The 27,349-nt window shown below is 40.6% G+C and overlaps 1 pseudogene across 1 annotated transcript; it reads left to right on the top strand.

Moving 5' to 3' along the window:
• Positions 1-674: 674 nt before the first annotated feature.
• Positions 675-4,814, top strand: LOC107310203 (uncharacterized; annotated as a pseudogene). The gene has a single exon (XR_014943388.1). The product of XR_014943388.1 is annotated as an uncharacterized LOC107310203 (transcript).
• Positions 4,815-27,349: the final 22,535 nt, after the last annotated feature.

Below are 27,349 nucleotides of genomic sequence, written 5' to 3' on the forward strand. Positions count from 1 at the left end.
GTTGTGATGTCTGTCTAGGAGATGCATCTCATACTTTTGTGTGTGTCTTTAGCAGCACAGCACTTAATGGCACATCTGCTGTTCGCATCATCGTTGCACTTAGCTTTGAAAGATGTTTCATAGAACCATAGTATGGCTTGTGTTGGAAGTAACCTTAAAAATGGAGTGAGGAATGCCATCCACTAGATCAGGTTGCTCAAAGTCCCATCCAGCATGGCCTTGAATACATCCAGGGATGGGACATCCACAGCTTCTCTGGGCATCCTGTACCAGTGTTTCACAGCCCACTGAAGAATCTCCTGTTGTATTAGGCGAAATACGGGGATCTTATCGAGATGTGACGTGACAGGCCCTCCCCCATATTCTGGAAGAATCTTACTGATGTGTAATACAGTGGGAGTAGACGAAATGGACGTAGGTTATATAAGGTCGTGTATGCTTCAATAAATCGCCATTTTACCACCCTACCACCTTGGTGTCACTTGGTAATTGGTCTAACTACTGCTTCAGTTGGAGGCGAGAGATCGTAAAGCCATTAACGATCGTAAAGCCTTCAAATGGTGACCGACCGACGTGATCGACGTAATTAGGCATGATTTGGGACACTTGAAGCAAAGTAGTTGTCTGCGTTACGGCCGCAGGATCCCGTTGCGGTAGCGAATCCTTATCACGGAGTAGCGGAAGCCCAGGGTCGAAGAGGAGTGCGCATCACTCTTTGACAGGTGGGAGAGAGAGCTCTCGGAATCTCGGAACCCCCAGGTATCTTCGGGGAAGCGCCAGGGTACGGCCAGGAGACTTACGTTCAGCCGAGGCGACATGGAAGCCGTTATCAAGGTAATTCTTCACGCTTGTAAACTTCACTGTGGGAAACAGGCTCCTTCCAAAAGGGAGGTAACAGCAGTTCTCTTGCTGTTGGAGAAGGAAGGGCTTTTAACAACCCTGTCTGATTTATACAATCCTGGCAGATGGGATGAAATTACGGCCGCGTTATCTCAGAGGTCGCTGGCCACTCGGAAAGTGTCGGAATTCAAAGTATGGGGATTTATCCTAGAAGCGCTGAAAGCAGCGCGGGAGGAGAAGCTAGCGAACCAACATGCTAGAGAAATACTGGGTTTGGAAACGGGGGGAGGCCGCGAGGGGGGTCTTGTCTCTCCTGCAGATTCAGTGGAAGACAAGATGGCGCCGGCTACCCCGGCCACACCTGTTGCTTCACCTTCGGAGAAGAAGAGGGACATTCCAGAAGACCGCCCTGAACAGGATGACACCCTGCCTCCACCCCCCTATCCTGACTCCTTGTATCCTTCATTGGACGCTTACAGAGATGAAGGGAGGGGGAAGCCCCCTGAGGAATGTGGTGTTGCTTGCATACTTGATAAGAACAAGGACAAGGAGGGGGCGGGAGAGCCAAAGGGGGGAGGCGTGGTGGTGCCACCAGAGCTGAAAGGGGGAGGCGTGGTGCCACTGGTGAGAAGTGTAGGGGCGGGTGGTACTTCCTTGCTGTCGGGTCCGGCTTGTTGCTGTGTGTACGCCCAGAAAGGGATGGATCGTGCCGCCCCGTATGATAGTGAAAGTGAATGTGGGGGTGGTGATTCAATGTGGGACGCCCAAAGGCCCACCCAAGGGAGATGTGGCCCCATGGCACCCGTCCCGTGGAGCCCGCCCACTCTCACTGATTGGGCCCAAACAAGGGAGGACCTCTGGATAGCTGACCCGGAAATAACAGCTTTTCGTCTGCCGATAGTTGTGAAGCAGCATGGTCCGGCTTGGACCCCTCTGGATTCCAAGGCGATTACTCGCCTTGCAGAGTTAGTTAAGAACAAGGGCCTGCGTTCTCCGGTGACTATGTCAGCAGTTGAGGCTCTTATGGCCTCAAGACTCCTGCCGTATGATGTGGTCAGTCTCATGAGGGTGATTCTTGAGCCCGTGCAGTACACGTTGTGGTATGATGAATGGAATAGACTACTTCAGGCTGTTGTAGCTGAAGCAACTCGTGATAACAATCATCCGGCTAATGCACGTACAGGTCAAGGCCGTGTGGCTAGGGTTGAAAGAACTACTCTCTTGCGCCTTCAGGGTTTAGCAGATGATATGGTGGGGTCCCCAGAGGGTCAAGCAAGGGGTCTTAGAGCGGGGGAGTTAGCTGCACTTACAAATGCAGCCCTTCAGGCTCTGAGGACGGTGGCTAAGATTGTGGAGCCTGTGCTCCCGTGGTCTGACATCAAACAGGAGCCCTCTGAGTCGTTTTCTGATTTTGCAAATCGCTTGATTCATGCCATTGAAGGGTCTGACCTCCCCAGGGAGGTCCAGCCTTTGGTTGTGATAGATTGTCTCAAGCAAAAGTCTCTCCTGGACGTTCAGCAGATAATTAGGGCAGCACCTGGGACTCTGAACACCCCAGGGGAGATTATTAAATATGTGCTAGATCATCAGAAGAATACGCCCTCACATAATGACAGCTTGGCAACTGCCGTGCAGGGAATGGCTGCTTCAGTGCAAGGGATGGCTGCTTCGGTTAGCTCTGCAATCAGATCTGCAGTGATGATGGCAGCTCGCACCGGGCAGGAGAAGGGAAAAGGTCCGTGTTTCAAGTGTGGGCAGCATGGTCATTTTAAGTCACAGTGCCCTGAGAGAGCTGGGCAGAGTGGGTCACAGGGTCTGGGGGAGCCTTGTCAATTGTGTGGTTGGGCTGGACATGATGCACATCAGTGTCAAAAATATGAGGTTTCACCGCAGGGAAACTGGTACGGGAGGGTGCCAATGGCCCAGGTCTCCTTCCCACTCTTTTAAACTGGGCCAAGGGTGCAGACCTCATAGTGGCATTGATCATGGACCTCTTGATCAGCCGCCCAAGGAATCCTGAATCGACAGAGAGCAAAAGAAGAGCTTTCTTCTGGATACCGAAGAAATCCAAGAACTCGGAGAACTCAGAGAAACAACCCCTGCTGCCAACGAGAAACACCATATTGATGCTGCTATGTCTTTTGTCTTTATGTTGGTCGCCGATGGGGGGTGTTCATTTCATCCAGCAACCTGGGAATCTGTGGGTTACTTGGGCAAAACAAACAGGGAGGACAGATTTTTGTCTTAGCCTGCAATCAACTACCTCAGCATTTCAAACATGCTTAATTGGGATTCCTGTATGGGGAAACTCCTCTGAGTTACAGGGATACTTAAGACCATATAATTCCATCCAGGATCCATGCAGAAAATTCTGTGCATCAACAGCTATTAACATCACACTCAGAGGTTTAGGGAATAACACTGTAATCCTTGCCAGCAAAAGGACGGCATGTGTCATTTGCACACTGAATGTCACTCTCCCCTGGGACCCCCAAGAGCTGCAGATATTGGGATCACAACAGGCACCCAATGACACATGGGATAAAAAGGGAGGCTATTGGTGGTCTCCTAAATGTATTGGCTTTGCAAGACTTAACCACGAGAGGAGCCATTCAAATATTTTAGACCTTCTCACACCTCAAGGTCCTTATTGGAATGCACAGAAAAATAGGTCAGATCCATTCACTCTCATTTATCCACACAATACAGAGCAATTTACTTGGGGAGGGTCATATTGTGGCTTCCTTCCAAATATATCCACACCAAGGGGAAATAGCAGTTATTGTCCGCCTGAACATTGGGTGAGTAACCCTGGTATCATTAATGTGTCGAGGCCTGATGGCTCTCAACGGGGAATAGATTGCGATCTCAGCAGCGAGTATGCAAAAGGCTGCTGTTTTGAACCCAGGGCGAAAGGACAGGGATCAGAAAAATACATCTGGAACAACTCCACTGCGAAGGCACTGCCACCAGGTATATTCTTGATTTGTGGTGACCGTGCATGGCAAGGGATACCAGCAAATGCAGTGGGAGGGCCTTGTTATCTGGGATGGTTAACTATCTTGTCCCCACATGCCCTCGAGTGGGCGCGCTTGACCAGAAACATGACTAAATCTCAGAAGAAACAGAGCATTCATGCGCTGGCGTCGGACTGCGGTGACAAAGTTCGCCTTTGGGAACCAACAGCGTGGATCTTTTCATCTATTTTTACCCCAGGAGTTGCCGCAGCGCAAGCACTGAAAGAGATAGAAAGGTTCGTAAAACAGGCCAATATGACTTCTGCACTGCTGAGTGAACCACTCGTAGACATTGACAGTATTAGGCATGCTATGCTTCAAAACAGAGCAGCGATTGACTTCTTGCTTCTTGCACAGGGTCATGGTTGCAAAGACTTTGAAGGGATGTGTTGTTTTAACTTGAGTGATCATAGTGAGTCGTTGCACAAGAAGTTGGAGTGCTTGAAAGAACACACCAGGAGGATTGGCATCCAGGATGGGCCTTCTGGGAACTGGTTGGAGGGTTGGTTTGGTGGTATTGCACTGTGGTTCAAGCAATTGCTTAAGATAGTACTGATAGGGCTTCTCATATTCCTTGCATTTATGGCATGTGTGCCATGTGTGTTTCAATGCTTGCTAGGTTGCTTGCAACATATGGCTGAAAAATGATTTATACACAAATAGAATATATACAGTTTATAGATTTAATACTTTTATAGGTTTATAAGGTTACAAGTTTATAGGTCTATAGGTTTATAGGTTTATATTGTTGCGTATTGTAACGGGTTAAGCTTTCTTAGCATGGGAAGGGGGAAATGTTGTATTAGGCGAAATACGGGGATCTTATCGAGATGTGACGTGACAGGCCCTCTCCCATATTCTGGAAGAATCTTACTGACGTGTAATACAGTGGGAGTAGACGAAATGGACGTAGGTTATATAAGGTCATGTATGCTTCAATAAATCGCCATTTTACCACCCTACCACCTTGGTGTCACTTGGTAATTGGTCTAACTACTGCTTCAGTTGGAGGCGAGAGATCGTAAAGCCATTAACGATCGCAAAGCCTTCAATCTCCTCTGAACATTTGTTTCAAATTGCTTCTTGTTTAGTTTAAAACCATTTTGGGATTGCCCCAACCTTGCACTTGGCTATGTTAAGCCTCAATGGGTTCTCGTGGACCTGTTTTTAAAGCCTTTCCTTCCACTGTATCAACTGTTCCACTCAGATTGGTGTCTGTAAGCTTGCTGAGAGTGCACTTGATCATACTGATAAATATGTTAAAGAGTATCAGTCTCAGTATAGATGCCATTCATGACTGGCCTCCACTTGGACAGAGACACTGACCACAAATTTCTGGTTGTGATCATACAGCCAATTCCTTATCCACCGAATTATCCACCCATATCTTTCTAAATCAGAGATAAGGAAGTTGTGTGAAGCCACATCAAAGACCTAACAGAAATTTATGTAGATGACATTGATTAGTCCTTCCTTATTGATTGAAGCAGTTGCTCAATCATAGAGAGCCACCAGACTGGCCAGATACTATCTGTTCTTGTGAAGCTGCGTTGACTGCTTTGGATCACTTTATTTTGCATGTGCCTTAATGTAGCTTACAGGAGGATCTGTTCTATGATCTTCCCGGGCACAGAGGTTAGACTCATTGATATGTAGCTCCCTGGATCTTCCTTTCTCTCTTCCTTAAAACTGGGAGTGATATTTCCTTTTTTCCACTCTACAGCCATAACTTTTCAAATACGATAGAGTGGTTTGACAGCTACATCAACCAGTTCCTTTGGGACGCTGGGATAAATGTCATTGGGCCCTACAGACTTGCTCTTGTTTAGTTTCAACAGGTGGCCTTGATCTGCTTTTTTCTTACAGCAGGAGGGATTTTGCACCCTTAACTCTCACCTAGAGATTCAGGGACTTGAAAAACGTACATACAAATGCTTAGGTATTTGCATAGGGCAGGCTGTGCTAAAGGAGTCGTGGTTAGGAGCGAAGTGAGAGCAGAGTAGATTACTGGGGCCAGGCAGTGGCATGCAAATTAGTGGCATGCTGCCCATACCTTCTTGTTGCTTAGATAATACAAGGTTTTCTCTTAACGTGTACAGTTATTGGCTGTGATCAAAAAGCAGCAAGGAGCCGGTGTTACAGACAGGACAACAATCCAAACCTGTGTATTTTAAAATTTAGAGGCATAACTTCTCATTTCCTTGTTTCACACAGGCTCCAAGTTAGGTGCAAATGAGAGTGAAAAGCATATCATCTTTTTCATGAGGTCAGGTTCGAAGAAATGTCCATGACATCAGAACTGTGGTACTTCAAAGGATAGGTTTAACGAATGCTTGCTGGGCTGCTCTTCATCTATGCGGTAGAGAGAGTACAATGATACTTATGGGCTTTTTAAATGATGAAAGGTGTGTTTGTGATTGAGCAGGTGCCAGCTGTTTAAAAGATGAAATGAAGGCACACTAACAAAACTGACTTTATTTTATTTTGTTTTATTTAAGAAAAAAGGAAAATTGAGATTTGAAGAGATTTCAGTTTTCTCTGCTCAACAATACTTCAGAGGTTGGTAAAAGGTTCAAGGTGACATAAGTACAGCAATGATTGAATCATAATCATTTTGCTTAATAAGCAGATAGCAGGTAATCACCAGACACGGATAGCAGCTTTATATTTATGCACTCTGCAGTGTCTACAGGAGTACAATGGGCAGTGAGTGTGTCAAAATCATTTTAGTGAGTCTGTAATTGTTTCAGAGGAAGTTTTCCCGCTATCTGCTCATCTTGGACTTGTCACTGTACAGAGGAAGTAATGTTGCTATTGAGATCTATTTGTGTCTGACTTTTGTCATGTAGAGCAGTTGTACATGACAATAGCTTTTGTTATGAAGGCGATGATTGAGACTTCCAGCATCAAACACAGGAGCTGATCAGCTGGAATTAGTAGGATGAATTGTATGGGAAATGATCTGGTGGCATTGCTGGATTGTACCTCCCCATGTTGCGACTGGCTCTGTCACATAAAAATTTTATGTATGCAGTTTGCAGAAGAATGCTGGTTATAAATATACATATATATTGGATTAGGATGAAGAGGATGACTTTTTTTTTTCTTAATACTAATCTGGAAGGAAACTGTCTCCATCAGAAAGTTACCTGCCAATTTCAGTATGTTTATGGCAAAGTATGGGGTAAAATCAATCCCTGAGCAGAAGGATGACGTTCGATTCTCTGTGGTATTGATGGCCATGGGGGGAAGAGTGTAACAATAAACTAGTTTGGCAGCAATCCTTTACTTCTCTGTCAGGACTGGAGAAGGGAATATGTAACTTCAAGCTAGATAACAACCGAGATAACACTTGAGTCTGTTGGAAAGTTAAATCAATAAATGTTTGTAACTCACTGAATAGCTCTGTGGGTATTTTGAGACCATTCTTTTGAGCAATAACTGTGGGAAGATTACTGTGCTGTGAATAATTTGGGGAATTATTTATCTAAGGGCTCCTGGTAGTAGCAACCCTTGGAAAAATGTGTTGCAGGATTTGTTTTGTGTTTTCTGGGAAGTGAAGCTTTTTATCAGTGGAACTTGACTTGCCTGCTTGGACAATTTATGGTGTAATAACTAAACTGTGGTCTTATGGCTCCCTTAGTGACTAATTTTACTCCCACAATGCTCTTTCCGTATTGAGTAGCCTTCCCAGTGTAGTAGTAGGTTACTGGAATAGTAACACAGGGATATTGTCTATGGCACCAGCAGAAGCTCTGTACATGCTGAGGCTAAAAGTTCATTTGGCACAGTAAGAGCAGGCAGCTCCAGAATAGCAGACTCAGTGGGAGGGCAATATAGTCCTGATAATTTCTTGAAGTGTGCTGGTGGAATCCAGCAAAGTTTGGGGACTTCTGGAACCTGAGGGAGTTAGTATTTGTTTAGAATAAAACCTTTCTCTAGTAATTTCCAGGGTTAATTTATTTTGCACAAATTTATTCAGTGCCCTTTTGAACCCAACTCTTCACATTCGTAGCATCCCAAGGCAGAGTACTGCCCTCTAATCACCTTTTGCACTTAAGGAACTGTAAATGTAGGGGGGGTGTTATTTTTGTTTATCTCCAAAATCATTAGTGCCATGTAAACACAGACCTTTTGTTCTCCTTAGGGGCTATCTTTATATTTGTAGCATTGTATTCAGGACAGATATTGACATGGAGCCTCCAAAAACGCATGGCAAGGTGGCAATATTATTTTGTAGTGCATGAAAGACTACAGTCATTCAAATCAGTCTTCCAGAGAACAGCTTTTTCATTTTGTCTTTGATCTGTTAGCATTTAGTTGGAAAGATATCACACATTCGCTGCCCTTTTGTAAGGATGAAAGCAAAGACTCGAGGTGTTTTCCTTTCTAGCTCTGAAATCTTCCTGGACTGAGTGAAAACACAGCTGTGTTGGTCATTGTGTAAAACCTTGTAATGAACCATAACATCTTTAAAACCATGTAAATTTATTGGTTTTTAGGTCTTGAGATATGCTACTAGTTGAAATCTCTAACTAGAAATACAGTGTTTCATGTAAAGAAGGAGAGCTCCATTTGACCCATAAGTAAAAACTGGTCTTAAGCTGCCTGTTAGCTCTCCTAGAGAGCAGGATAGGGGACTATCTGTCCAAGGATGAATTGGATTCTATCATCTCATTTTCCTTGCATTCTCTGTTGCTGCTTCTGAATTTTCCAAGATATATTTTCAAAGCAGAGCAGGACACTGAATAATTTGCATTATAATTGCCAACATTTCATTAGCATTATTTTCTTGAAGCTCACTCTTAACTGCAAATGTCTGTGAGCATAAACACTGTGCCAGTAGTGTTGGCTGCTATAAAAGTGAAATCCAGTACAGTCATGGTAAAACAATCCTACCCACCGCCAAGTAATATTTTGAAAGGCTTTTGTTTTATTGATTTTTAAAATATGAAGCCTCAGTGCCACTGTCTGCGACAGAATGTTTAAATAATGTAACAGCAGAAAAAGATAAACAACAGCCATGAAAACAGCAGTTGCCCAGCTGGAAAAATAAAAGCAATGTCTTGCCACTATACTTAGGGAAAAAGATCAACTTTTCCTCTCAAAAGAGGAAGGAGCTTGTGATTTTTATTTATTATTTATTCATTTTTAATAACATATATACATTATTCTAGGCAAAGGGAGAAACAAATCCCCAAATGGAGATGATTTAGTACAGACCATTCTCCTCATACACCTTTAGCTTTCCTAGCCAGTTGGTGGAAGTGACTGTCTTGCTCTGCTCTGCACTGAGAAGACCGTAGGTGCTTTTTGGGTAGCTGTGTGGAGCCAGGAGTTGGGTTCCTTATGGGTCCCTTCCAACTTGGGATATGCTAAGATTCTGTGATTCTATTTTCTGAAGGAGTGGTCTTGCTTTGCACTGTGTGGGTGACTGAAAGGAGTTCATCCCCTCTGGGTCTGTCTGAGACCTGGAGCTTACTAATGTCCAATGGCCAGTAGCACCAAATGTGCAGGTGCAGTCGTCTGACACTTGAGGGACAGACATGTTCAGCATTGGCACGCTGCGTGTGCCTCAGTGAGCAGCTCCCAGGCCGTGCCTGAGCTTGAATAGGCTGGAAAATATGGGGTGTTCCGACTGAGCATCCACAGGCTTGGCAGTGTCCAACATACAAGCAAACGCATCAGATTGTACATCAAGAAGAATTTGCATTCTATAAACGTTTTGTAAGCACAGACATTATTTATTTATTTATTCATTCTTTTACCCCCTAAAGTTAAAGCTGATAGATTCATCTGACAGCTTTGCCACAAGTACAGCTCCAGTGGATGTAAAGGATTGCTTGTATCAGCAAGAACCCCATGGTCTGGTAAGGATGGTGGCTAAGGGAAGTGGAAATGAAATAGAAAAGAGCACGTTGTGCTGAGTGCATTTTTAAAGCAGTTTGTCTTAATAATAATCTATGCACTCTACAGAAAAAATAATAGTGATATAGGAATTGAAAAACAAAATAACTGTAACAAAAAAGCAGATTTCCCTCCTCTGATCCTGAAAAACCCGAAAAAACTAAAGCCTCATAGAGTTAAACATTCAGTGAATATGTATATGCCAGCTGGATGTTATGGGCTTGAAAATACTGCTGCCTGCAAGGAAAAAAAACCTTCTCTGCCTAGCTGTAACTACAAAGAGTATGCCACTGTAAAGAAAATACTTGGGTAAATTCATAGCCTCCCATGGGGAAGAAGTGGCTTGCTGGCATGCCAGCTTGTTTCCCCAAGTCCACGTGCATTGATGATCCATGAACGCTCAAAATAAGTCTAATACCTTCATGTTCACTTGTGGATAGATAGACCACCAGACACCTTCTCTGTTAATCTTGTACCATCTCCCACTTGCATTTTCGCAACTGAGATCAGTGCAATAAACATACTGTTGTCTGAGGGCAGGAGACAGGGAGGGTGATGGTGTAAACTTCTTCTGGTGTCTTCAAATCCTTTTCTTGTGAGAGGTCTGTTCTTTCTGTAAAATCTGATCCTGCTTTGTGACATGTTTTCAGGAAAATGCTGTACTGAAGTGGGAAAGACTTGTTCCAATTCCACTAAAATAGCAAAAATTTTCCTGGTTATATACGTGAACTTTGAGCTGAACTGTTGATAAATGTTGGTCTGGAGCTGAGAGTGTTCAGATGTGTACAGTGTCAGAGTATATGATAAAATTTGCTGGCATCAGGTTATTCTATACTTGAAAGGAGCCTGAAGCTTTTTTCTTTCTCTTTTTCTTTTTTTCTTTTTTCTTTTTTTCTTTTTACAGTTCTTTTAGCTGCTTTTTTTTTTCTTTTTTTTTTTTTTTTTTCAGCTATGCAAACAGTTTTGTGAACTTTGATAACAGTTCTCAGCGCATTAAAATATATTTGCTGTTGAAATGTTAAGTCAGACACCAACCTGAATATTTTTAAAGGTCACAGGCACTGAAGAAAAACACAGATTACATACACCTTTCTGAACTGTGGTGTTTTTTTTTAGTGTGGAATCCTGCAGTATATAGACAGTGTTGCAACTGAAATGCATAGGGCAAAGTCTAATTGTGTATTACAGGAATTAAAAAGCATGATGAGCTTTCCGTCTTCCTTTCATAGGCAATTGAAAAAAAATAAGTATCAAAATAATGGTAATGACCTTGTTTTAGGAGAAGCTCTCAAGGCATTTAGTAATCTAACTTTGCACTATTTTCTCCATCGCTGTGAGGTCTAGGAGCATCTCTAGGTAAGTGCCCCAGTGGCTTAAATTAAAACCAGGGTCCAGGAGCACAATTGTGCAACCAGGGCTGAATGCTGCAATGAATTCTCCAGCTCTGGCACTGCAGCTCTGCAAGGCTCTGAAGAAGTGCTCCAGCTGCTACAGCAATAAAGTGCAGCAGACATTACATGAGATATGCAGGCATCTCTGCAAAACTAAATTATTATATTGTACTGGGAAGATTCAGTTGTATCTGATTATTGTTAACGTGTTAAATCTCTTCTTAATTTGTTTCTTCGACCTGTCAGCAATATGTAAATTAAATATTTATGATATTGACAGTAGTTCTAAGCACTCATCTGTTTATAAAATTGTGAGCCAAAGGAATTGCACGGAGTTCAATGCTGACACTTCTGGATATACTGTATTCTTCTACTGCATGTTCATGATCAAGAATTAAACACCCATGAGGAAAAATTGATTCAGCAATAACATCAGAGGGATAATTGTTTTATGTTTTGCTACTCCAAGCAATAGATAATCTGAAAGAGGATCAGAATGTTATAAAGCTTGTGCTGGTGTCAGTTCTTAGAGGCACATGCAGGCATTCAGGGAACCAGCCTGGGGCATTGAAAAGCTCTTGCCTGTGCCTGTGGGAATCCAAATGTCCATTGAGGTTTTGGTACATAGATCCATCATCATCATCATCATATCAAAAATGCAGGAAGATTATTTGGTCTTGTATTTAATGATTGTTAGCTCCTAGCTTGTTAATTTGAAGATCAATCTATCCATCTAATCTCTGTGCCTTATATTAGAAGATTTTTTTTCCCTCTCTTCCTTGCTAATATTAAACACAGATGATGGTGGTGCAATTATTTCCTTCAAGGTAATTAATTCAGAACTTTCATAAAAAGTACTTATCAGCTGCAGTGGAAAAATCTAATGAGATCAAATATAAAATCTTTTCCCCACTAGTGGGGGAGAGGATTCATATTTTTGTTTGCTATGAAAAGATGAAAGAACTTCAAGTAGATTAGGATTTGAACTGCATTAATTTTATTTCCCACAAACATGGCAATAATATACAGTTATTTACTGTCAGCAGAGATCATAGTGTTGAGCTTCACTAAAGGAAGCTTAGATTGGACCTATTTTGCAAAATAGTATTTGTTCACAGAAAGATTGGTCAAGCAATGGAATGAGCTGCCCAGGAAAGTAGTGGCATCTCTAGAATTGTTTAAGGGACTTGTGAACATGGGACTAAATAATGTGGTTTTATGATGGGACAACTCCCATCATAACATAGGTTATTTTGGTGGTTAGCTTTGATGATCTTGAAGGCCTTTTCCAACCTCAGTAGTTTAATGATTCTACTCTAGTCACTGCTTTGAGTGGAAACCATCCAGCAGAGTGCTGGATGTCTACTACAAGGAGCACTCAGCACCTTATGTGCCTTGATCACAGTGGTTGTAATTAATGACTCAGGCCTGTGTCCTCCAAGAAATTTAGCCATTTGTCTCCTACTGTTTTGTTTTGGTCATTTCTACTCCAAGCAGGCCAAAATGGAAAGGAAGAATACTTGAACAATGCCTAAAAGAAGAACACTGTGTGTTAGCCTTTGAATGTATTATAAATCTGTCTATATGCCCTTTTCTGACGTAATATCACTTGTTTCTGTGAGGCAGTCATTAATTTCTTTCTGCTCCAAATCAAAATCATTTTAAAAACTTTGTGGAGCCAGCAATAACTGAGTTATATTAGTTATAATTTATTGATTTCACAGACTATCATCATTTAAGCTGTGTTCAATCCTGTAATTAGAATTTCCACTCTGTAAGCATCTGGTAGCAACAGAGCATCAATACACATATGGCTCTAGACGCAAAGTGTTTCAGTAATTCCAAAGAAAGAGTGCCTAAGTCCTCTGTGAGGATGCTAGTGGAGGCAATCAGGGAGAAAAGCACCATCTATTCCTACAGCTGTGAGGCTGTTGATTCATCAGCATTTTTGCAGTATGGAAATACAGAAATTACACTTTCAAGTCTGAGTACCTTCTTGACTCTTAAAACCGTGTTTTGCACAATCTGGAGCTATGAATGATCTACAGATATGTAAAGAATGATGTGATGTGAGTGATTTAGGCATGATTATGAACAGCAGGACTAGTTAACAAAAATTAACTGCGAGTGCTTTTAAATAGACAGATGAAAAATGGGAAAGTTCTCTCAAAGTAATCATTTGCTTCAAATGAAAAAAAGAAAACAACAAGAGAAAACCCACAGCAAAAGCAACCAAACATTCTGAAATACTCTAAAATTATTCCACTGAAAAGTAGAACGCTGTGTGGCCTAATTAAAAACAAAACCAATTTGTCACTATGCTAATATTCATTAACTTGTCAGAGTGCTACAATCTGGACAACATCAAATTATCATAATTAGCACTTCTGTGATGTGACTGCTGGGAACAACACAGCCTCTGTGTTCTGCCTCTTTCTCTCTGCATTTTCATTTGTTTCTTCTGCTGGGTGAAGCCTTCCAGGTCATTTGAATGGCCATTGTAGCTCACAGCCCCCCAGATGCGATTATGCAATAACTTATAATGATGGAAAGTCAATGTGAATGTCTCAAAAGGTGCTGTAGTACACCAAAGTGCTATGAGTAGTGTTACAGAGCCTCTTATTCCAAACATCTCATGTTTGATGTGGCAGCAAAACAAGCGGTGTGAATTGCCTTCCCTCTGCCCTGGTTCTGCCCAATTTGTGCTGTTGCTGTCCTCTGGGGAGGTCATCAGGAAATCAGACCCTGCAGTGCTTGGCTGTGAATTTGCAGCTCTCTTCCATGTACTAGAAAGGAATGGAAAACCTCAGTGCTGTGCAGCAGAGCCTTGAATCTTCATATGCCCAGCAGTCACATATTGCAACTACAAACTAAACAAACTCTGTGTAAAAACATGCAGGATAATGTGCAATTTACAAGGCAAAATATTTCAATTCCAGTTAGCACTGTTTTCAGACTTTTATGTGGGTACTGGGAGTACATGACTTTTCTCCAAGACAGGGCAGCCAGCTCTTCCTTAACCATTTACTTCTGTCCTGAGGAAGATGTCTTTTGCCATCGTTTTCAGAGTGTCTTTTGAGCCATCCTGAAAGGCTGAATACTGCAAAGTGCTGTTGTTGTTGCAGAAACCAGTGTATCTTGTGTAGGCAGGAAGCACAAAATGCTTTAGGATATTAAGGGCTTCTTGTAATGTTTTATTCATGAAAAAAAGCTAGCTTGCAGAGGAGTAAGAGGAGAAAGAGTGTGGTGGTGCTGGTGGAGAAATAAGAAGTAATGGGACTGGAGAAACATCAGCAGACAACTTAGAGAAGAACCCTGAAGGGTGTGGTCCATACTTTGTTCTTAAAAGATGTGTATTCATGTGCCTCAGCCTTGATTAGACTTTATTTTTTAAAATTCATTTTATATCCTTGGCAGTACATCTTAAAGAAGAAATCTCATCCTGGTGGTCTGAGGTACTGTAGCTGAGGATGCACTGGAACCCTTTTTCCTTCTGAACTCATCCCTCTAGGCAAGGTACAAGTCATTGCCTGTTGGCACTGCAGGATCTAAATGTGCTGTATTATGTGTGAGTGGCGATTCTGTACTCCTGCAGGCTGTCAGAATGTCACAGTGGGCTGGGGACATCGATTTAGTAACTGCTTTGATCCCAGAGACCCAGATGGAGAGAAGTAGGCACTAGACTGCTTTGGGACATCTTGCTAGCCACCTGCATAATCACCCATCCCCAAAGTGCCAAGAGGTGGCTCAACCCAAATCCACAGGTGCACAGAGCAGAGCTCTGTAACCTCATCTCCAGGGACAAAAGAAATAGATACATGAAAGAATAAGCTTAGGGAAAAGGGCTTTGCTGAGCTCAGAACATCTCAGTTTTCTGGGAGCTGAGCGTGTTGTCAGATTAGTGAGCTCTTCAGCAGATGAATGGGTAGGCAGCAAGATTAGCGTATTCACAAATTTCCCAGCAGTTACTGTCAAAATAAATATAATTTTGTTACCAGAAGTGGCAATGCCTATGTATTGTATGGAAACATGACTGCTTTCTCTACATACTGCAACAGCTTTGGGACAAAAACCATCAAGTAGCAGGATCCACTTAATTGTGCTCACATTAGTAACAAAAACCAGGCTGTGTTCTCATAGAAGCTTAGGAGGCTTATGGATATCAATGACATACTTCTGTAACAGCTTAGCTATTATAAATGTTTCTCTGAAAAACAGTGGCACTTAGACTCAAAAACTACTTAAATGCTTTTACAACTAAATACAGTGATTTGAAAGGTAAGTGATGTATGTGTAAACAATTCTTCAGTAAGTAGCATTTCAGGGTAATTTTAAGATTATTCTGAGGTGTTTCTTAATCTTAGAAGTTATGTATCTAAGTTCATAATGGCACCCATGATTATCTTAACATGCTTACATACATATTCATTTTTAGTTCACATTAGAGACTGTTTTCAGTGTCCTTAATTAAAAATACTGGGTATGCTCTAGAAGTTTACTGTCACAGCATCTCTCTACTATCACCATGCACACCAGTCCACATCATCCCATTCCATGAACTGCTTTTACCGCCATGTGAAATCTTTAACTTTTAAATATGAGGTAAATTCTTATTCTTCACAGGGGTGAACTTTTTCCCCTTCTTAGGAACTTGAAACTAGCTACTTCTAGCCTGTGCCAACATGTTGCTCCTTTCAGCAGGGAAGCCTTAATGGGAATGGAAGAGCAGTCTAAAGATGTAAGGAGCACAGTGGCAGTTCTGGATCAATCAGCTCAGAATGCTGGTTTGCCAGGACTAGTCTCTACTAGCTATTTTACTTTGAGGGCATTTTAGATGTACTGACAATAGCTGGGGCCAATGGCCAGTGTTAGATGCTGCTATTGCATTTGTGCTGTAACTGTTGAGCACACCTCAAATGAGTGAAAGCTATCATGATGTCTTTTTCAGGACTGCCTTGCTTATGGAGCCCTATCTGGTGCAAGAGCTTATATTCTTTTATCTGTATAAAAAGCGACTGTAGCGGATACTTTCCAGGATTGTAAGGCTGGGTGTGTGTGTCCATTAGATCCCTGAAAACTGTGGATCAGATGCTTCTTAGGCTGGAGAGAAATGTTCCTCCACTCTGCTTGATTTTGAGCATGGAACCAAAGTCAGATCTACATCCTAGGGAAGTGAGCCAAGTGAAAAACTGCTGCACACTCCATAATCAGCCTCCTGTCTTTTCTTCTGGAACTGTCCCACTCACCGCAATGAGGATGTGAATGTAGATCTGGCACTTTCAAGGTGAGCACTTCAGCAAAATGGCTTTTGAGGGAGGATCGTTTTCATCCTGGAAATGTTATGCGACAATGAAGAGAGAGATATGCAGTAATTTAGAAAAGACAAGGTGCTATTTAATATGAAATATGTCTCCTTCCATCACTTTAACACTGAAATGAGGATAATGAATATTGCAATATCTCACCTGAACATTCCAGAAATACCATTACATATTCTGGATTATTATCAACTTTCATCACATATTACACAGATAATATTGTTATAGACAAATGTAATTTAAAAGGCAAGTCTAAAAAAGTGTTCTGAGTTAAAGGCCGCTTTCTCAGTCTTTATTCTGACATTCAACAGGAGAAATTTCTAAAAGATTTTTCATACTGAATGATTGATATGTCCAGGTTTCAGCAGTCCCATAACCGCAGGGAATTACACTTGTGACCACCTATTACATATGTACCGATCTCTTGTGAGGAAATTTGCCTTTAGCTAATATTTCAGTAAGCGTTTGTAATGATTTTTCCTTTTGTTAGCATTCTGTGAGGAGTTAGTTAGAAGCACAAGGTAATTTTGTTGTTCTGATGGTGACTTAACGAGAATTAAATGGCTGGAGAGCTCTGCAGCTCTGATAGTCATCCAGCAGCTCTCACTGTGCCTTGTTTCTTCTGTTTTTAACAGACAATTCTGCTTGATGGCTGGCTGTTATTTTGGCTGCCTGTCTAGAAAGCTCACTTATAAACGTTTTTCTTTTGACAGTGTGTATGCCAGTCTTAGATTTCTCAAAAATTTGCGAGTACAAAATTGGCTTAAACTGCTCCATAGACCTGTGGGTGAGTGAGTGAGGGATAGCTTCAAAGCAAATAGCAATTGGGAACTTTGGAGTTGCTGTGTCATGCTTTACAGTATAACAACAGCCTTTTATATTAGTTATTGCAGAGTAATTTTTATGCTACTGATGATATAAAAGATGCCACCACAAGAGAAAGCATCTCATCATAAACAATGCACATGTGCTTTTATTGCAGTAGAAGTCAGGATCTAGAAACTCTGCTGATTACACATACAGAGTCTTATGAATTGCTTACTGCAGTTCATAAACTCCAGTATAACTATTAGATGATAATTTTCTAAATGCAGTTAAACTTAACAACTTTCTGGGAGGGGTCATAGTGACGCCAACATATGGCCGTGTTGTTAGACAAGAGTCTTAAGGGAGATGTAACCCTGAGTTTGAGATTACAGCGTCACAGCACTTTAGTTTCTGAACAACATAAGGAAAAAGGAAGGGGAAATAAACATGTTTAAGACTATGATTACATAGCCTGCACAATTAGGAACAAATTATGTAATTTCAGCAAGTATCTTGCCAAAAATAATGAGGTCAACCCACTGAAATCAAGGAGTGTTAATAGAGCTTTGTTGGAATTCAAAAATGGGGCAAAGGGAAAAATTGAAGAGCACAAAGCTGGAAATGAATGACTGTAACTGTGGTTATTATGTACAGAACAGCAGCTCTGTAGGGTCTGGCTTGCAATCAGCCTGCTGGAAAATGGGACTACCACAGAATAAGTGTATTCCATCATGTGAGATCATTTCCTCACATCAGTTTTTATTAACAAAGGCATTGATGACACATATTCAGGACTGCTTTTCAGTAAAGCTGAACTGTAGATCAAGCTTTGACATGACAAGATTAAACCAAATACTTTTTAAAAGGAGAAATATGCAACTGTGTTTCTTTCTAATGGCAGCACAGATCAGCAGGATTCATTTCAAGCTTGGAAAAGCCAAGAGCCAGGAACAATTTATACATACAGAAAAAGTTTCTCTGAGCATTTGCAAGTGTTGAAGGAGAAAAAAAAAGCATCACTTATGCATTGATGAACAAGGCCAATGTATATTGAATGTTTGCTCCTGGGATGAATATCTCAAGAGTGCTTTTTCCTGCCTCTCCCTCCTGCTCCCCCCTCTCCTTCCAAAGCTCTGTTACTTTTACTGTGGACTCAAAATAAATAAAATAGTGGGAGAACATTGTGAGGGTAGAGATGGTTGTGTACCAGCTGGATGGGCATGAAAGCAGCCAGACACATGGTGGCTTCCACAAATCACTATTTCCCTCTCACATAATCACCAGAAGTCACAGCATAGACAGCTAAGCCCTATTTTGCTGAATGCATCTGTGTTCTGACTGTTATCAATGGGCAGACCTTTAGTGTGAGTTCTAGTGATGCTTATTCTGAGGTGAATGATCAATAAAAGTGTCTCCTTAAAATACATGAGGCGCATTCAGATATACATCTCTACCAAATTACATCAAGTGGTTCCTACTGTACCTTTGAGTTTCTCCATACAAAAAGATTTCTGGTGGAAAACTTTCAGCTGTGCCTTGGGGCATGAATAGATAGTAACAGCAGGCCTTGTTAAGTAGCTGTGTTATAATTGTTACAATAACCTTTCTTTATGATGATTGAGCATGAAATAAATTCCTTCCCTTCTTCTCTTCTCTGCTCATTCGGTTCCAGACTGTTAGGTAAACAGCATCCAAGCAGGCTATCAATCAAACTGTCATGGGGATGGAGTCAGTTCCCCTAGACAAGCTGCCCCAAAAGTTCTTTTTTTTCCATACATTGCACTTTCTCATCTGGACTTCTGTGGAATGAAACTTCACATGCTGTTAAAAGGCTTTGCTACTCTTTATCAAAAGGTGAAGAAAAAATATTCACATGCTATAATGGTCTCTGCTCTAATGTCACACTTAAAACTAAGGGTACAAAGCTGATGTTATTGCAGCTTTCAGGGACTAACCTAATGCTTGAAGTAGAGTGGATTATTCCTGTGGTGAAGGAAAAACTGTAGGAATTTTTTCTGTTTTACAGATTCTTCACAAAGAACATGGAAATAGCATGAAGTCCTGGCTGTGCAAATTACAGGTGATTGCCTTGTTCACACTTCCAAGCATGTTTAAAACTAGCTTGCTGCCTTAAATCGTCACTCTTTTAGTTTTCCCTCTATACAACATGGCCATTAGGATTGTTTTAAGCTTTCTCTAGCTTTTCCTGCCGGCGACATAGTCAGCCTAACAATCAGACTTTGATGGCATTGAAGAGGGCAGTGTAGTAAAGCTGATTGCTCCTTCTCTATCTTCCTCCCCCATGCTTTTCCCCAGGTGAAATAACACATTTTATCTGGCTTTATATGATGTGCTTCAATTTACAGCTCACAATACAACACTGTGCTTGCACTTTTTTTTCTTTTTGGTCAGTACAGCTAACCCCTTCCCTTGAGGGACTGTGCATTGCAAAGTGTGTCAGGTCCTAAGGAAGCTCAAGCGTGTTCAGAGTTCAGGTGGTCTGAGCCAGACACCAGAAGATACAGCTCTCAGTGTAGCTGTTCAGCTCACAGAGATGCAGAATTGCTTCTGATGGGTTCTTGATAGTACTAAGTATTCAGTGTGAGGCCAATAGTCATATACAGAAAGAGTCAAAATCACCCAGTCATTCTCTGGCTACACAACATGCCTTGGGAAGCAGCCTAAGTCCGAAAGGGGCCTTGTTTAGAGGCTGGCCCTTATATGAGACCAGGGTGGCTCTATTCTGGGTCTCCCCCATTCTGATCACCTGGCATGCACAGGTACAAACAATTTGTGTGTGTTTCCTGGGCCATCCACAACCCTTCTCTAAGTGCTCAATGACCAGTTCAAGCTGTGACCTAACAGTTCTCCTACAGTAGCCTTGTTTCTGAGATATGACCATATTACTGGTGCTAAAATGGCTGCAGTGACAGTTTTGTTGCCTAAGACTTGTAAGTTTTCACTGCTATGAGGACACTTTTTTCTTTCTTTTTGCCTGAGCAGAATGCATTTCCAATATCTTGTACTTTTCAGTTGATTCTTTCTTCAGAAAGTTGTTCAAACATTAATTTGGCTACAGAATTAAAGCAAGCACTATAGTACTTAGAAGAAACATTTCAATTGCCTTTAAATCTGAAACTGGAAAAGAAATGAGTATGGAACTAGAGACAAGTGGGAATACTAGTGATGGCAGCTCAGCACAATGCACTGTGTAGTCCTGGCAGCTAAGGGAGCAAATTGCACGTGGGGTGCATTAAACGCAGTATAGCCAGCTGGTCAAAAGAGGTGATTTTTACCCTGTATTTATTACTGACATGGCCTCACCTTAAATGTTAAGGTCCTTGAAAGCATCTAGAGGAAAGCATTAAACCTGGTAATAGAGCTGAAAGCATGCCTTGTGGAGAGAAGATGAGGACACTGTGCTGTCCAGACTGTAGAGGATGAGGCTCACTGCTCTCTGCAGCACTCTAAGGAGAGATGGCAGAGAGAGGTGCCGGACTCTGCTCCTGGGAACAAATGACAGCATAGGAATGGCACACAGCTGCACCACGGGTGGGTCACATTGGACATTAGGAAGCATTTCTGTGCTGTAAGCATGGTAAAACATAGGAACAGTCTTCCTAGAGGGGTGCTTGACACTCCATGTCTGTCAGGGTCCCAGAGGCATTTGGGCAATGCCCTTAATGATGTCCTTTAATTTTTTATTAACTTTCAAGGTCAGACAGCTAAACTAGATGGCTTTGTAAGCTACTTTGCAACTGAACTATTCCACTACCCTTTGCAAAGCTAAAGCAATGTTAACTTTCCGGAGGCATAACAAATTATAAGGATTGTTATTTATTTATTTATTTATTTATTTTTCAGGGGTAAACTGTTTCCTGAATACTTGATTTGTTCAGTTCCATTTTTCATAGACTTCTCTCATGCTGTTTGTTGCTAAAAGCTTTCTTTCATCTGAGAATTGTCCTGAAACAGCTCAGTGGACCAATAAAAGCTTGTTGGATGACTCTTTTTTGTAGATGTTCAGGGTGTTTTTCTTTGGCATGTGTATTGCTAAACTTTGCACAGCCTTAGGATAAAAGGTCTGCAAGCTTCTCCCATAATACTTTTAACCTATTTCAGCCTGCATTGCTTCATGTGTTTGTAGCCTAAGAATGTCTTTCTGCTCAGAACCTTTTACCTTGAGTGATGTTTAGAGCAGTGATACTCCTCTGAATAAGCATGAAGGGTCATTTCTGGTATGGAAGACTTCACGAATCTCTTTTCTAAAAAGAATGCTAAACTACTGACAAAGAAACCCAAAATATCCTCATTTTCTTGCATAGGTATACCTGAGTTGGGTAGATTATAAGAAAGTAACAAAGTAATTTTTGGTGAAATAAACATTCAAAATTCTTCCAGGTTTTCACTGATTGAAACTCCCTGCAGTATTGGAGCCTCTGCTGACACATTCTGGCAGTTCTCCCATTTCAAGAAAACATTTGTTGGTCATGTCATTCTTGATGAAGGTTGGATAAACTTTGCCATCCGTGCTAGCCTATGCTTTATTGTGGGTTTTCCTCCTGTAGAATGTCAGCATGCTTTGAAAGTACATGACTATGCGGCAATGGCCTGCAATAGTTATTCCTCAATAGCCTATTGAAAAGTTGACTTTTTTCAATATTGAACAAAGGAGCCATCAGTGCATTAAACCAGAATGGCAGCATGGGCAAGATTTCATTCACTGCCTCAGAGATGGCTGGTCTGAAATTCTTTAGGAAGACACAGATGAGGAGTGGGAATGGAAAGAGTGTTAAACATCTGTCTGTGGAAAGCCTGTTATATACTGTGTGCTTCATTCTGTGCTTGGAAACTCCTTTCCAATCTCTCCATCTCCTCATGACTGAAATGATATCAGAAATTGCTAATAAACCCTCTACCCTTAACATGCTGTAGGATCTCTCCAACCTCTCACCTTAATAGATTTTATGTACGATAAATGTTTATGTTTATCTTCAAGTAGTTGAGACTTTATACATTTGTCTACTCATTGTCATTTGCCTTAACTTATTACTGCTCTGTCTCACCCTACTGGAGGTTGTGGTCCTGCGAATTGCTAAAACTCATAAATCTTGGTCATCATCAGCAACATTATTATCCCTTTCTTTTGTAACTATTTTATTGTGTCTGAAAAAAAATGCACAAGAATGGCTGAAAAAACAGCTGCATTCAGATTTGCTGATGAGTGTCTTCCATTTTGCAACTTCAAGTTCCCAGAGTTGTGTAGCCAAAAGAGCTTCCATGAATTGCACTGTGATGGTCCTAACCAAGTAGCACAGTCCATATTCTCTATACAGTCAGAGACTCCTTTTACAAGAACCAGAAAACAGAAGGAAAGGAGGTATGTTTGTGTTTTAATTCTTTGAGTAATTCTTGGAAAATTAGCAGAGTATAGATAGTTGTTTTCAACTTGCTATAGTGATGGAGACAGTGTTGTTTAGATCCTCTCAGCATAATTTTGAGCCTTCTCAAGTCAGAGGAAGATAAACAAGACTAATACGGAATCATCGCTGTTCTTGGTTGGCCTGGAAGGGAGTATATGGGAACATACGGAGCATTCTTGCATTGCTTAGGATGATGTCTTCAGCACAGCATAATACAGGTAAGTGCCTCCTGATAGCTTTTGTTTGTTTTTGTTTGAATGTCTTCTCTGAGCCTCCTCCCACATAGCAAAGTGGTTGGACTACTCATTTGTTCCTTTAGTTATGATCTAAATAAAATCTTTTGACAGTATTTTCCTAAAGCATACCAAGCATTCATTGCTACCTGCAATATAGAATCTAGGCTTCCTCCAGGCTTTAGAGATATCACATTTAGAGAGATAATGCTAACTCCATGACAACACTGAGCACTCATATTCTCGGAGGGACTGACCCTAGTAATGCATCAGGCTCAAAAGGCAGCTGTGGCACAGCAGCAGAGAACACTATACACACCATGACTTCCTAGGTATTTCACTGCCTAATATATTTTCTTTCCAGAGGTGAAAAATTAAAGCCGAGACAGTGTTGAGTTCCCTGTTGTTGCTTATTGCAGGGGAGAAGCTCCACAGACTTTGGTGAATGCTGCCTGTGGGCATGTTCCTGTGGGGTCTGAGAAGAGTAGGGCAGGAATGGTGTCCCCATTTCTGCATGTTTGGAAATTAAGCATCAAACCCCTCTGGTGCTGAACAAGCATTCTCTGTGCTGTAGTGCTCTTTTCAATGTGGAACAAGAGCAGCAATGCACATTCATGTATGTCCCAAAGTGCTGATGCTTATTTCTGAGTTGTGAAAGATGTTTCTTGTTTTTCTTTCTTACCTTTTTTTCATTTCAGTTTGTCTTGAATACATGAGTATTCATGAGTGTATTCAACATGAGCGTAAAGGCTTTAAGATGGTTGAGATTTTCTTATGCACATTTTAATATTTATTTATTGTCTTTCTTTCCTTGGGGGGAAAAAAATAATAAGATGACAAAACCATCAAAATAATGAGATTTTTATGAAACTAGTATTGAATTTTATTAGAATTTTGGAAGCTTTGAATACACAGAATCACAATACTGAAATGCTGCAAACCCATGTCAAATTTATTGTCAACTCACTCCTCTCTTACGGCACACAGGCAAAACCTTATAGCCCAGATATCACTGAAACTGTGTCCTTGGGTAACTTGGCTGTTTAGATAACCATGCTTTGAAAGAATTGCTCCAAACAGAACAGGAATTTATAATGCACCTTAGAGCACAACATAGTTCTATTTTAATTATAGAGGGTATTTCTTCAGAATGCTCAGACAAAAATTGTAAAACAAACCTGTAATTAAAGAGAACACTTATTAAATAAACAAATAAAGCCACACACAACAGAACACCACATAACTGTAACTTTGAATTAATGGCTGGGGAAATACTTTGTTTATTAAAGAATGGAAACAATTGAAATGCAAGGAATGAAGCAACGAGGAAATTGCTTCTTGCAAGAAATTAATTTATGGGATGATAATGTGATTGGATGTTGCCATATTTTAAGTGTCTATTTCTCCTGTCTATCCTGCTTTTTCTTTTCCCCTTTTCTGTTTTTACATATTACCGCTCTTCTATTCAGAAGGAACTGGGGTTAAACTGCTGTAACAACGGAGGCTTAAATTCATGAATTCTACATCATGTCCCAGTAGGAGGGCACCTTGCAGAAATGATGTCTAACAGATTTTCATTGCCTTTAGAATGTGAAAGGAATGGTCAAGCAAACAGTGCTTTTAGTTGCTTGAGAGATTGGTTTTATTAATGTGCTTTCCTGCTTTCTGCAGATAAAGCACTGTCTGTTTGCTATGGAATACCACTGGGTTCTGACTTTTAGAAACAAAAATGTTGGTGCTACAGATTGTAAAATCAAATTTTCTTTTGGAGTATTTCTTAAACATCTGATAAGCTTTTATACACCTTCAGACTGTAATGATGGGTTTTTGATCACTTGAGAGCAGTACTGATCTAGATATGACTGTAATCTTTGATGGCTATCATCATATATATGTTCACAGGGATATTGGCAAAACCAAATACTTTATTTTTAACTTAAAAGAAGTGAACTGAAACTGTGGCAAGAAAAATGCCACTGCTCTTTCTTCCAGATTGTTTTCTATTATTTCTTTTTGTAGAATCTTTTCTAGGAACCAGTTGTGCAGTTGAGTATTTATGTTGTCTGATCTTGAATATATTGTTTCAGAAGAATTTAATTCTGTCTGGGAAGTTAAATTAGACTGTCTATATAGCTCTTGTGTCTTTCTTTCCTTAGTGTGTATATAGATAAAACCTTCCCCAAAGAGACCTTGCACAGCAGATCTTGTAGAAATACTCTGGATACAAGAATGTATCATCATTATAGATCTGGCCAGTCAGACTATAGCACAGATGGTGTAGTTGTCCTCAAAATATTTTCTTCATTCTGTTCAGCAGATGAAGCAGGCATCCAGAGGGGAATTCAATTAAGTTACTTGAATTTGTGAGTTTGGTGACCAGGAGGCCCACCTGCAGATGATGTAGATCATCTCATAGTTTTGACATTTTTTATACAAAATGTTTGAATTTGTATTTCCTAGTTATTCTGACTTCCTGTTGTTTTTATTATCTTTAATTGTCATTGAAGAAGAAAACTCCCCAGGGTTAGCTTCTTTTCCTGTTACATTAAATAACTCTGGCATGCAGGTAATAGCAATAAGGGGTGAGAATAACAAATGAATTGCTTGTTCTTTATATTTTTCGGGGCTTTATAGGATGAATGAGCTGACATAGTTTTCTCCCCATGTGATACCCCAAGTGAAGACTTGGTTTCCATCTCTTATCCATCAGAATGAGTACTATAGATACAGAAAATCACTCTTGTCTCAGATCTGTCATAGCTGTAGTTGTGCTGGTGCTCACAATACTTGAAGATCATCTGCATGATTCAAGTTGCCTGAAATCAATCACTTTTCAGTTCCCCAAGATAGCTGTGCATTTGCTTCTGTTTTTTCCTGTGAAGATAATACAGAAAAATAGAGAAAAATCCAATATTTTCCCAGCACTCATTTCATGGGGAAAATCTTTCAGAATTCTTAGGAATCCATGAGCAGTTTTAATCAATCAGTCAATCAAACAAACAAACAAAAAACAACAAAAACTAAGCCTAAATGGCACCAATATTTGCTTTTAAAATATGTTCTATATATTGCTGATGGTGAACAGACTTCCCTAGTGAGGAATTCAGAGTTGCTAAGTTATGCTTTTACAGCAAATTGGCCCCTTTCTCCTGAAAAGACAAAACGAAGGAAGGTGAATTAATCTAGATTAAAATTTCTGACTTTTCTGGATTAACTGCACTTATGTAAAATATTGAAAAATAAAAGTCATCAGATGATATTTGGCACTTTATAAAATTCCTTTATTCTGGGAGACAGTATAAACTTTCATCTTCCAGGAACAGGGAGGAAAACAGGGAGGAAAAGAAAACTTTTATCTTCCTGTAAATAATAACAATATAATAATTATAAAAGAATTATAAAAAGCTAGTAGTGTGTATCCAGTATTCTTATTATTTCTAAGCATTCCTGTATGGCAAAGTTCCTTGTTTTGTGAAGTAAATCTGTTGGTAGCATGCCTCTGGGCTGATCTATGCTGATCATTGCCACATTTAGCTGATAGGCAGAAGCAGGATTTGAAATACTCAGCTCTCTTATTTACCTTTGGCGGGTATAACTGACCCCTGCTTCTAAAGAGAAAAGCTTATTTGCATCCCAAAGCATCCTGCACAGAAAGGTATTCTATTATTGATTCCCGCATCTTTGCAGTCCCTGTCCAGGTACAGCTGCTCCTCATGACTGTACCTGTGTTCAACAAAGTACAGCTCCTGGGATGTAATGACTTCCTTCATTAAGCTCTACTTTGTCATTTTCCTTCATCCACATAACTCTCATGTAATCTTAACGTTAAGGTTAGGTTCTTTTTTTCACCATGCTAATGGCAAAGTAACTCCTTTATTCACATCATGACTAAAATTTAAAAGGACATAATTTGTGCAGAAAAACTTTTCAGTACAAGGATGACCTGTGTGTACAATGAGAGCCCAGAGACTTTGACAAAGAGCAACCTTGAACTAGTATAACTCCACATCAAGATGCAATATTCTTACATGAAATTATCTCTACATCTTCAAAATAAAAAGCACTTTTTAAAATAACATCATATTTAGAATAGGACACTAAATTCTTGGTAAGTCACATCTCTCCATCCTAAGCCTTTAATCACAGTCCTATCACACTTACCAGCCAAAATTATTGCATATGTCATATCCATCTTCCAACTGCTGTCAGTAGCATTAATGCAGATCATTCAGAATCCCAGTAACTGATAAGCTGGTAAATGTTTCAAGACATAAATGAGAACTGATGCAGCACATGAAATCTCTTGCTCTATGATTATGTAGAGCACACAGGACAGATCCTAATGTTAACATCCTGAGCCATGCCTAATTTTAGTATCCAAAAAACAAGCCCAAATAAAAGTTCCGTCAGATA

The sequence above is a fragment of the Coturnix japonica genome, chromosome 2 (genome assembly GCF_054131305.1).
Source record: "Coturnix japonica strain WE chromosome 2, WE-NBRP24, whole genome shotgun sequence".
Classification (NCBI taxonomy): Eukaryota; Metazoa; Chordata; class Aves; order Galliformes; family Phasianidae; genus Coturnix; species Coturnix japonica.